This window comes from Oryx dammah, unplaced genomic scaffold, assembly GCF_014754425.2.
Source record: "Oryx dammah isolate SB20612 unplaced genomic scaffold, SCBI_Odam_1.1 HiC_scaffold_15, whole genome shotgun sequence".
NCBI lineage: Eukaryota > Metazoa > Chordata > Mammalia > Artiodactyla > Bovidae > Oryx > Oryx dammah.
Window position 1 is genome coordinate 37650594 of NW_024070199.1, and position 12144 is coordinate 37662737.

The 12144-nt window shown below is 43.8% G+C and overlaps 1 pseudogene; it reads right to left on the minus strand.

The window, feature by feature from the left end:
- Positions 1 to 384: 384 nt before the first annotated feature.
- Positions 385 to 7379, minus strand: LOC120874082 (annotated as a pseudogene).
- Positions 7380 to 12144: the final 4765 nt, after the last annotated feature.

Below are 12144 nucleotides of genomic sequence, written 5' to 3' on the forward strand. Positions count from 1 at the left end.
TTAACTTATGCTGGGAGAGCACACTGGGACTGCCTCCAGCCATTCTCCTTGTAACATGGGCTTTTTCAGGGACTGCTAGGGCTGAATTTCCTGTTAAGGAACCTACAAGTTCAGATTAAATTGAAGCTCTTTGAGGACTGAGGACCTTAGTGTTCCCCTCTCCCTGACTCCCACCATGCCATATTGTGTGGCCTCTCCATATTATTTCAGGAAGATCAGTGTCCCACATGGCCCTTTACTCTCAAGTGATTGGTTTTGTGGGAGGCACTGGCCCAACCACATGGCTCAGCAGCATCTGCAATGGTGTGACATGGCCTCCAGAGGGTGTGCTCCTCTCAGCTGCAGCCCAAGGGTTCCTGCAAGCTCCAGTTTGAGAACCAACTCTCAGTGTTGTCCCCTGATCTTGAGGATGTAGGCTGGACCTGGCATTGGGTAGTTGATGCCATTGATGGTGAAGATAATAGAGGGCAGGATATTGACCACAGAACATGAAACATAGTGCTGTTAGAGAGGGAGAGAAGTTGGCCATGAGATCCTTGTTGTGTGTGGAGACTGGGAGTGATCCTGGGGCATGACCCTTTACCTTGGAACCCCGTGGAGTGGTGCTGATGAGATTCTGCATGTTATTGACCAGAGTTCCTGGGCCTTTGATAAATGCTGCTCTGGTGTCAAAAATGGCCTAGCAGCCACCAGAACAGGGAATAACTTTTCTTTTCATGGAGATGCTGAGAGACTGGAAAAAAGCTGGCACCAAGGTCACTCTGTGTCACCCCAGAGTTGTCCCCTTCCCGACTGTCTCCTAAACAGCCCTTTGTCTCTCGCTTTCTTTTCCTTTGCTCTTGATACAGCACCTTTCTTGACATCCTCAAATGCAGTACTGGAATACACTACGATATTTTGAACCTTGACACAAGCTGGCCTTCCTTCCTAAAAGACTCCAGTCCCCTTTGACTAGCAAATTTCTTCTCATCTTCCAGATTCCACCTTAATTGTATTGTTTCCAAGAAGTCTTTCCCCCGGTGTTTATCAGTATCCTGTCTTGGTCACTCTCTGTAGACCCTTCCTCATGTCTGCTGGTGCTACTGCTCCTAACTCACTTCAGTCGTGTCCGATTCTGTGTGACCTCATAGAGGTAGACCACCAAGCTCCATTGAATCTGAGAATTTCCAAGCAAGAGTACTGGAGTGGGTTACCATTGCCTTCTCCTCCTCATGTCTAGCATGTACCAAAGTCACAATTCTCTATGTGGGTGAGTCACTTCATGTACATCTGCCTTCTTAGATGTGAGGGCGAGTTTTATTCTCTTTACCTCCCTAAAGTGCCTGGCACAAAGTGGATGCTCAATTCTTGTCTGTTCAATGAGTGAATGAAGACTGAGAAAACAATAAGAAACCTCCAGAGAGCTGTACCTGGTGGGGAACAAATAACAAGTCTCACGCAGTGTGAAGATGGAGATTCTCAGGGGCAGCAGATTCTCATAGTAGGGGGAGAGAGGGGCTCCTCTGGGAGAGGGTGTCTCCCAGCACTGCTCCTACAGCCAGCTCAGACCCTGAGACCCTGGCCAGGAAATACGTGACTAGACCACAGAAACTCCAAAGGACAGGTCAGCTTTTGTCTGAGAGTATCACACAGAATCCTATCAATTGTGCCTCTTGTCCTCAGGTCACTCCTGGATCCTACCTTCCTGATTCTCTGTTATGGTCCCTGTCCCACTGTGTGCCCAAGAACCTGAGGTGTCTTTTTTATTATTTGCTTTCATGTCTTACGAATGCAGCCATCCTCTCTCCACTGCTGGGTAGCTGTTCCCTAAGAAAACCAGTTTCCTCCATTTTCTCAGGACTGTCCCTGTTTTTTCAATGACATTAATCTGTACTGAGAACTTCCTATGTCCTAGGTAGCCCTGGACTGTTGATCATCTTATCATAAATCTGTTCAAGCTGGAGAAATTCTCCCTAATCCTCTGTTCACCACACTGTAGAGTCCTCTAACCATGCTCCCCACCTCAAAGGGCAGTGGGTGCAGGCCCCTCCCATCTGCACAGACCTCTCTGGTCCCTTTTAGGAGCCTGATCAGAGCCCTGGTCAGAGTACCTGGGGATTATGAACCCATGGTTGTTTGTGTATTTATGTGCTTGTGTGTTTGTTTCTTTGTGTGTTTGCATCTGTCTCTGAGTGCTTGTGTGTCTCTGACTAGCTATGCATGTTTATATGTGTCTCCGTGTATGTTTATATGTGTCTGCTTGTGTGTTTCCATGTGTCTATGTGTCTGTCTCTGTCGTTGAAGGTGGTGTATATGTCTGTGTGACTATGTGTCTGAGAATGCATTTGTGTGTGTCTGCCTGTGTCCACAAACAGTAGTGGGAACATCACTTGGGCTGACCCTCAGAGGGAGAGGCTTACCAGTCCATGTATACAATCCAGTCACCTGCTTGGATCAATAGTACCCAGTTGAGCTCTCCCTTGTAGTAGCGATTGTCCACCCCACCAAACATCACCACACTGCCCTCCCACTTGTCTCTGTAGAGAGAAGTGATGGGGAGATCCTTGGAGGACAGTAACAACAGCACTGTCTGAGAGCTGTGCTTGTCTACCCATCAAGGCCCTAATACAGTCCCTACGTACAGATGCAGAAATTGATTCTAGGAGTGTGAGATCAAGACTGAGCCCTATTACAAGCTAATGAGTGGCATAGAGGAGGTTAGAAGCTGAAGAACTTGGCTGGGCTTCACCCACTATGTCTTCCAAAGAAGCCCTGGACCTCCAGCGACCTGAGTGCTCAGACACCCTCAGAGGACAGGGTGCTGAAGCTTTTGACTTTCCCCTTTTCCACGTTGTCATTTTTTCAAGAAAATCAAGGCATAGGAGTTCTAAGGATGTGGGTTCAGGTCACCCAGAGTTGGCTCCACTGGCCTGAGACCTCTACTATCCAAAGGGCTCCACACTCAGAAGGGACCCCACCTGTGCTCTCCCTGTCTTGAAATGCCTAATATTTCTTGAACAAGGCATCCCACACTTTTGTATCCCACACTTTCATTTCTTACTGGATCCTACAAATTGGGTAGCTGGAGTGATATGCTAAGGAGGAAGGGAAGATATCCAACACCCTTCTCCTTCCTTCCTTATCAAATTCATAAGCAAATCCTAATGCCTTTCCTTCAACTTGTTTCCTGTTGCCTTCCATTAGCCTTCCTTCTCACTCATTCCCCTAGACCAAGTTACTGATCTTGAGCCCAGGAGTAGGGTTGTGTTCCAATAAATGTTTATTTATAAAAGCAGTGGTGAAGCCAGGTAGGGCCCTGAGTCCATAGTTATCCTGGGTTAGATTATCTCTCAGGATACTACTTTATCAAGTGGTCTATAATTTTCATGCAACTAAAAGCATCTTACAGCTAATTTGGAGAAAGGGATTGTCCATCTCAGACTTACTTGCTCAAGTAGAAGGCAAAAACAGGCTCAGAAATGGCACCTTGATTCTTCAGCTTGTCAAAGATGGGGTTGGCTCCAGTGAAGGATATGTTGGGGTAGTTCAAGCCCAAGATGCCATCAAAAGGTATACCCTCAAACCTGTATTTCGCCATGCTTAGACCGAATGGCTGGTCAGTACTTACAAGGTCCCCAATCAGTGGGAGAGAAAAGTGTTCCCACTTACAATACGTGAAGTAGGGTTAGGACTGGGCTGGGGTGCATTGCTGTTAGAACCTCAAAGAAGAATTGAGGTTGGGCTGTGTCTTTGCTGGGCCTCAGACAGTTAGACCAAGTTGGGAGGGGAATTTGGGTTCCATTTGAGAGAGGCTGTGAATTTTATAACATCTGCCCCTCTGAAAAACACCACCTGAGTGAGTCAAATTGGCCTTGTGACTTCTGTCCAGGTGGGGCAACCAAGAGTCAGGCCAGGACCCACTGGTGCCCCCTTGTGGACAAACTGAGTGGCGAGCAAGATAGCCTTCTCTTTGGCAGCAGTGTGACCTAATGACAGGAATGGACTGCATTCTCTGTAATGTACTGTGGATTCTGCATCTGTCCAAGAAGACAGAAGCTGAAAACACAATCTTGCTTGCAGGGTTCTATGAAATTACTGCCTGAGGAATTCACTTTTGGGGATATGTGTGTATTTGTGTGAGTGTGTATGAAAGAGAAAGAGAGAGGGGACATACTCAAGTATTTTAGGGAGGCAGACCATAGGATTATTCGACTCTCAAGGGTTCTCTAGAGTGAGAACTCATTTATCAGACCCCTTGACTTCTCAGGTCCCCAGTTTCCCACTCTGGATACCTGAAGCACTTGACTGCCCCCAGGGTCCCCAGATCGGTTTTATCCTGTCCCCAAACACCCCGCAGCAACTTCAGTCCTGAAAATCCAGCCTAACTCCACCTTTTACCACATGTGTGCCCTTAGCAAGGCACTTTCTGTCTGCACCCCAGTTTCCTCATATGTCTCATGAGCTAATCAGAGTAACTGCTATGTGGGGTTGTTGCAGGATTAAACCAGTGGTCACCTGAAAGTGCCTGGAACAGTCTGTGAATATAAAAATGGGTGCTTTTATCCCTTCTTCTCACTCCTAGCAAAATGAACCTTGAACTGCTCATGGGCAGAGGAGCTGCAAGTCCACACCTCAAGCCACTCTCTGGGTTAGCTAATTTGTTTGCTCATATTCCACCATGGGCACTGCCTCCCCAGAGACATGATCCTATGGATAAGATGGCCAATATCTATGGGAGTTAGGCTAGGAAGGGTCCTGCCAGATGGTGCTGCATCTGTTTTGCAAGCAGGGGTCACTCCATAGCCAGTCCTGACTCAGCATTTGTTACACTGTTACCCGAACTGTGAAGATCCATAGGCAATGCTGAAGGTCTTATTGGTAATCCAGAAGGTGGAAGACTGAAGATGTCTGAACCTAACCTGTGTAGCTGCAGACACAAGAGATGAGTGTCATCAGGTGCCAAGGGTAGAAACAGGGTGGCAGGGCAAGTGAAGGATGGTCCGAGGTGTCTGTACTCACAACAGGCTGTGCTGGTGCAAAAGACAAAGGGCACCCACAAGTCAGATGAACCTGTGTCAAAGACAACCTGGAATCACTGAGGGGGTGTTCCAATGGTGATGTTACCCACGTAGAGCATCTACTGGGAAAAAGAGGGAGTGGGCTAGTGCAGAATTGGCTACCCTCTATTCCCACAGAGATGCCTCCCTCTGAGTGTCACATATCTCTTGAGATCACTTTCTAACCACTGTGAAGCTCACAGACTTTGGTCATAGAGGTAACTGCATTTGATATATTTTTCCTGTACTACATTGTATGCAGGATACTGACTCTATGACCAGACGTTGAAGTGGTACCTCCTACATTGGAAGCCCAGAGGCATAACCACGGGGCCTCTAGGACTGCTGGACACCCAGGGAAGTCCTGGTGCCTTCATTCGAGAAGCTCTGTAGTCTCTTAAAACCCAGCCTTAGCACCCCCTTCTCCAGGAGGTCCTTTTGTTCAACCCCACCCACTCCCTCTAAACTCATGCCACACTCAATCAACACCACACAAGTGACCCTTTCATTTGACAGGTATTTACTCTTTGCCTATTTCTCAGGCTGGCATAGGCACTCTTGAAGACATCTTAAAGACAAAATAAGCCCTTTTTCTAATCTAAAAACAGAAACCACAGTGATTCTTATGACCATACACGTAATACAGGTTCAGTAACTTTTTACTGCTGTCATTCTTACATCTGTGGAAACTGAATTCCTCCACCTGGGATTCACAATTGCTTTTCAGTTGGTTCTACCTTTTGATCAGTGATGGTTCACTCTTCATCTGTAACTGAGTGGCTCACTTCTTTCAGAAGGAACAATCACCCTCAAACTAATGACACATCTTTGACACAGAAATGGATATTTACCTGCCACCTGGTAATTGCCAGGCCCAGTCACAAAGACAAACAGTTGAGGAGGAGAGTGCCTTCTCCTCTGGGTGGGGTCCCTGTTTTCCAGTGTCTTGGCCTCCTGCAAGAACTCCAACCCCAACATCTCACCTGGCACCTCCAGATGAGCCCCAGTGCTAGGCTAGAGCACCAAGGTGCACTGTGGAGCACCATCTTCCCAAAATACTCACATCCTTGATGTTTCTCAGTGGGTGAATAGTTAGATTTGAGCCACGAAAAGAAATCTGGGATAGTCTGTAAGCATGCTCCTTCAGGAAATTGTTCAGCATGTTTTTTCCACTGAGGGTTTTTCTCATGGCCTTCACTCTCCTTAGAGGTATTCTTTCACCGAGCATTTGACAAAGAAAACAAAGAAGATGCTACAATTAGCTGTCAGTGTTAAGGTATAACTGTCATTGTAATTCTCCTGTTTATTTTCTAATCATTTTTATGAGGCACATTATCATCAGAATTTGTTGCATATACAATGACAAAGGTATAGGTTTGAATACAGGTTCTGTTCTGCAATCTTGTGTAAGCCATATGACCATGTGGTGTCTCAGTCTCTGCTTTGGTGAAGTGGTGAAATGTAACAATACAAACCCTCCAATTAGAATATCTTGGGGATAAGTGAAGTGATGGATATAGGTACCTGATAAATAGGAAGACTCAACAATGACAGCCATTAGCATTGCTTTTGCCATCCCACTTATTGCTTCTCATAGAACCTCAAGAAAGGACGTAAAACGGGGACTCTTATCCTCTTTTACAAGAGATCAATTTGAAAAGCAAGAGGTTTCTGAGTTGGCTGTGGTCACACTGCTTGTCAGACATAAAACAGTATATATGAAACAGTGTAACTTTCTCCAAGTTGAAATAGAAGAGAGAGTTGAAAGAAGAATCCAAGATATAGGGAACAAGTAAGGGAAATTCAGAAGCTTGAGAAGGAAGGACGAGTCAAGTGAAAAATTAAAAGAAAACAACACAAAGAGAAATATACTCCCAGTGACTTCCAAAGAGATGGAGAGATAAATGACAGTAATACAGAGATGCAGACATAGGCATATACACACTGAAATAGGCAGGGGAAAAGAGGACATGTTGAACAAAATGTAGAAAATGCTATTCCACAGGACCACATTGACATCATCATAGACTGTGCACTGAGCTGTTGCAAGGAGTTGCATTTTCAACAGGTCATGACATGATTGGACCCCAAGATTTGTGCAACCCAAATCTACACCAAGACCTTGGGATCCACATTTCCTATAGCAAGTTACTTATCAATAAGTAAGAGTGGAGCTTTAAGAATCTTAGGGAAATATTTGATTCCTTTCTAAACATGATGGGTGGAAGAATAATAAGATGAAAAGAAAAATCCCAGAAAGTAATATGATGAGACTTACAGTCCCCATAGTTACTTGACTATGCACTCTGAGAAGGCCACCAGCCCGAGCACAAGCCACTTCATGCTTCTTTCCTGGATCAAGGTACTCAGGGAAGTTTGGGTTCTTAGCATGTAGTGGTGATCTGGAGCCCCTAGTTATATATGCTCTGACATACCCGAGTTTTCCTCTTTAGGCGACTAAAAGATCTGAAAAAACACAAAGTTGTCGATAAAATCTTTACTTTCATTAGTGTCTTTGGCGAGTGACATTTGAAGCTTCTCAGAATACAGATAATTGAACTGTAATCTCTTCCTTGAAGCTTGGCTGGAAAATCAAACTGATCTGCATGGACTCTAAGAAGACAGAGAATCTTGCCTACTTGGAGAAAAAACTACTAAGAACATCATGAAAATGGATACTAGGGGCCATGTTGGACACTCATGGTTTCATGTCATCTTCCTAGCCACTTGATGAGATAGGCATTGCTGTCTTCATGGGAGAGGAGATTGCTAGGAGGATAAATTGTCAAATGACAAAATGAAGACCTCAGGGACAGCCCAGGGACATACAACTGGCTTTAGGTAGTGGCTCTAATGGCAGACATCAGGGTCACCTATGATGCCAGGCTGCATCAAAGATTTAGGGTAGACCAGTATTTCATTACATGGTTTCAGTACTGGAAGAAATGTCATATGCATCCACAAGATATTTTATATCATCCAAAAACTGTACAAGGAAGAACTGTGTGCTAGGTTCTGGGTTAAAGGATTCAACGTCAAAGTTGATCAATACAAAAGTAGTCCTTATCTTAAGAGAGCTAGAAGTCAAGTTCTCACAAACTCATGGCCCCAGGAGGCAGGAGATGTGATACTAGGACTAGGTGGCCTTGTTGGAATCTGGGCATCACAGGCCTTACCACTGGGAGCAGCCTTTCCTCTACTTCACCCATACTATAAAGCAGGCCAGTTGGCCATGTTTTCAAGAGAGTCAGTAGTTTGGCTATTTATGTACAATCTACTGATTTTAATGTTAGCAACTTTTTTTTTCCAGAAAAAAAGAGGGAGCAAAATCTCAGCGATGTGCTGGAATCAGCCTTCAGTCTCTGCACATTTTTTGTTTCTGGCCTACAGTTGGGAGTGCAGTGGTGACAGAGAGAAATTCAATTCATGTTGGCTGATTTAAAAAGACTCTGAATGCATACTAAACATGCTGACTCATTGGAAAAGACCCTGATATTAGGAAAGATTGAAGGCAAGAGGAGAAGCAGAAGACAGAGGATGAGATGGTTGGATAGCGTCACTAAACCGATGGACATGAGCTTGAGAAGGCTCCAGGAGTTGATGATGGATAGGGAAGCTTGGTATACTGCAGTCTATGGCATTGAAAAGAGACGGACACAACTGAAGGACTGAAATGAACTGAACAAACTGAGAACAAACACTAATAAAGTTAATTGCATCAAGTTGTTGACTAACTACATATAACAACACATTACTTAAGTGGCTTTAAAATTCAAACTTATGACTCTACATTCAGAGTAGAATAACTTCTAAAGGAAAAACAAAAATCCTGCCCATCAAAAAACAAAACCAAAGAAAACCAAAAGAAAAAAAAAAAAAAGGAAAGAAATCTGACACTGTATTCAACAACTTCAGTTCAGTTCAGTTGCTCAGTCATGATCAACTCTTTGTGAGCCCATGAACGGCAGCACGCAAGGCTTCCTTGTCCATCACCAACACCCGGAGTCCACACATACTCATGTCCATTGAGTTGGTGATGCCACCCAACCATCTCATCCTCTGTCATCCCCTTCTCCTCCTGCCCTCCATCTTTCCTAACATCAGGGTCTTCTCAAATGAGTCAGCTCTTCACATCAGGTGGCCAAAATACTGGAGTTTCAGCTTCAACATCAGTCCTTCCAGTGAACATTCAGGACTGATTTCCTTTAGGATGGACTGAGTCGATCTCCTTGCAGTTCAAAAGCATCAATTCTTTGGGGTTCAGCTTTCTTTATAGTCCAACTCTCACATCTATACATGATCACTGGAAAAACCATAGCCTTGACTACATGGACCTTTGTTGACATAGTACTGTTTCTGCTTTTCAATATGCTGTCTAGGTTGGTCATAACTTACCTTCCAAGGAGTAAGCGTCTTTTAATTTCATGGCTGCAGTCACCATCTGCAGTGATTTTGGAGCCCCCGATATAAAGTCAGCCACTGTTTCCCCATCTATTTCCCATGAAGTTAGGGGGCCAGATGCCATGATCTTCGTTTTCAGAATGTTGAGCTTAAAGTCAACTTTTTCACTCTCCTCTTTTGCTTTCATCAAGAGGCTTTTTAGGTCCTCTTCACTTTCTGCCATAAGGGTGGTGTCATCTGCATATCTGAGGTTATTGATATTTCACCTGGCAATCTTGATTCCAGCTTGTGCTTCTTCCAGCCCAGTGTTTCTCATTATATACTCTGCATATAAGTTAAATAAGCAGGGTGACAATACACAGCCTTGATGTACTCCTTTTCCTATTTGGAAACAGTCTGTTGTTCCATTTCCACTTCTAACTGTTGCTTCCTGACCTGCATACAGGTTTCTCCAGAGGCAGGTCAAGTGGTCTGGTATTCCCATCTCTTTCAGAATTTTCCCCACAGTTTATTGTGATCCACACAGTCAAAGGCTTTGGCATAGTCAATAAAGCAAAAATAGATGTTTTTCTGGAACTCTCTTGCTTTTTCCATGATCCAGTGGATGTTGGCAATTTGATCTCTGGTTCCTCTGCCTTTTCTAAAACCAGCTTGAACATCTGGAAGTTCACGATTCACTTACTGCTCAAGCCTGGCTTGAAGGATTTTGAGCATTACTTTACTAGCATGTGAGATGAGTGCAATTGTGCAGAAATTTGAGCATTCTTTGGCATTACTTTTCTTTGGGATTGGAATAAAAACTTACTTTTTCCAGCCCTGTGGCCACTGCTGAGTTTCCAAATTTGCTGGTATATTGAGTTCAGCACTTTCACAGCATCATCTTTCAGTATTTGAAATAGCTCAACTGGAATTCCATCACCTCCACTAGTGGGCTTTCTAAGGCCCACTTGACTTCACATTCCAGGATGTCTGGCTTTAGTTCAGTGATCACACCATTGTGTTTATCTGGGTCATGAAGATCTTTTTTGTACAGTTTTTCTGTGTATTCTTGCCACCTCTTCTTAATATCTTCTGCTTCTGTTAGGTCCATACTCTTTCTGTCTTTTATCAAGCCCATCTTTGCATGAAATATTCCCTTGGTGTCTTTAATTTTCTTGAGGAGATCTCTAGTCTTTCCCATTCTGTTGTTTTCCTCTATTATTTGCATAGATCACTGAGGAAGGCTTTGTTATCTCTCCCTGCTATTCTTTGGAACTCTCCATTAAGATGCTTTTTTCTTTCCTTTTCTCCTTTGCTTTGCACTTCTCTTCTTATCACTGGTATTTGTAAGGTCTCCTCAGACAGCCATTTTGCTTTTTTGCATTTCTTTTCCATGGGGATGATCTTGATCCCTGTCTCCTATACAGTGTCACAAACCTCCATCCATAGTTCGTCAGGCACTCTGTCTATCAGATCTAGTCCCTTAAATTAAATAATTTAATTATTTCTCACTTACACTGTATAGTCCTCATTTTTTTTTTTTTTGTTCCATACACACTGGGAGTGGTGGGTGGTAATCTGGCACTATTGCTTAGGCAGAAGCAGGCAATACTCAGGCTTCAATTGAAGAAAGTCAGGAAGAGCACTAGACCATTAAGCTATGACCTAAATCAAATCCCTTATGATTACACAGTGCTGATGAAAAATAGATTCAAGGGATTAGGTCTGATAGCCTGAAGAACTATGGATGGAGGTTTGTAACATAGTACAAGAAGTGGTGACCAAAACCATCCCAAAGAAAAACAAATGTGAGAAGGCAAAGTGGTTGCCTGAGAAGGCCTTGAAAACAGCTGAGAAAATAAGAGAAGTGAACAGCAAACAAGAAGGGGAAAGATATACCCAACGGAATGCAGACTTCCAGAAAATAGCAAGGAGAGATAAGAAAGTCTTAGTAGGTGAAAAGTGCAAGAATTAGAGGAAAATAATAAATTGTAAATAGTATAGATGACTTCAGGAAAATTGGAGATACCATAGGAATACTTAATGGAAAGATGGGCACAATAAAGGACAGAAAACTCAAAGACGTAACAGAAGCAGATGAGATTAAGAAGAGGTAACAAGGATGCACAGAAGAACTGTACAAAAATGGTCATAATGACCCGGATAGAGATGATGTTGGGGTCACTTATGTAAAGCCAGATATACTAGAGCATGAAGTCAAGTGGGCCTCAGGAAGCATCACTACAAGCAAAGCTAGTGGAAGCGATGGAATTCCAGCTGAGCTGTTTAAAACATCGTAAAGAATGAGGCTGTAACAGTGCTGCGTTCAATATGGCACCAAATTTGGAAAACTCAGCAATGTCCACAGTGCTGGAAAAGGTCAGTTTTCATTCCAATCCAAAAGAAAGGCAATTCCAAAGAATGTTCAACCTATCATGCAATTGTGGTCATCTCATTTGCTACCAAGGTAATGCTCAAAATCCTTCAAGCTAAGCTTTACACAACATGAACTGAGAACTTTCAGATGTACAAACTGGTTCAAGGAACCAGAGATCAAATTGCCAACATCCATTGGACCATACAAAAAGCAAGGGGATTCCAGAAAATCATCTGCATCTGCTTCACTGACTATGCTAAAGCCTTTCACTGTGTTGACCACAACAAACCGCAGAAAATTCTTAAGAGAATGGGAGTAGCAGATCACCTTACCTGTCTCCTGAAAGTCTGT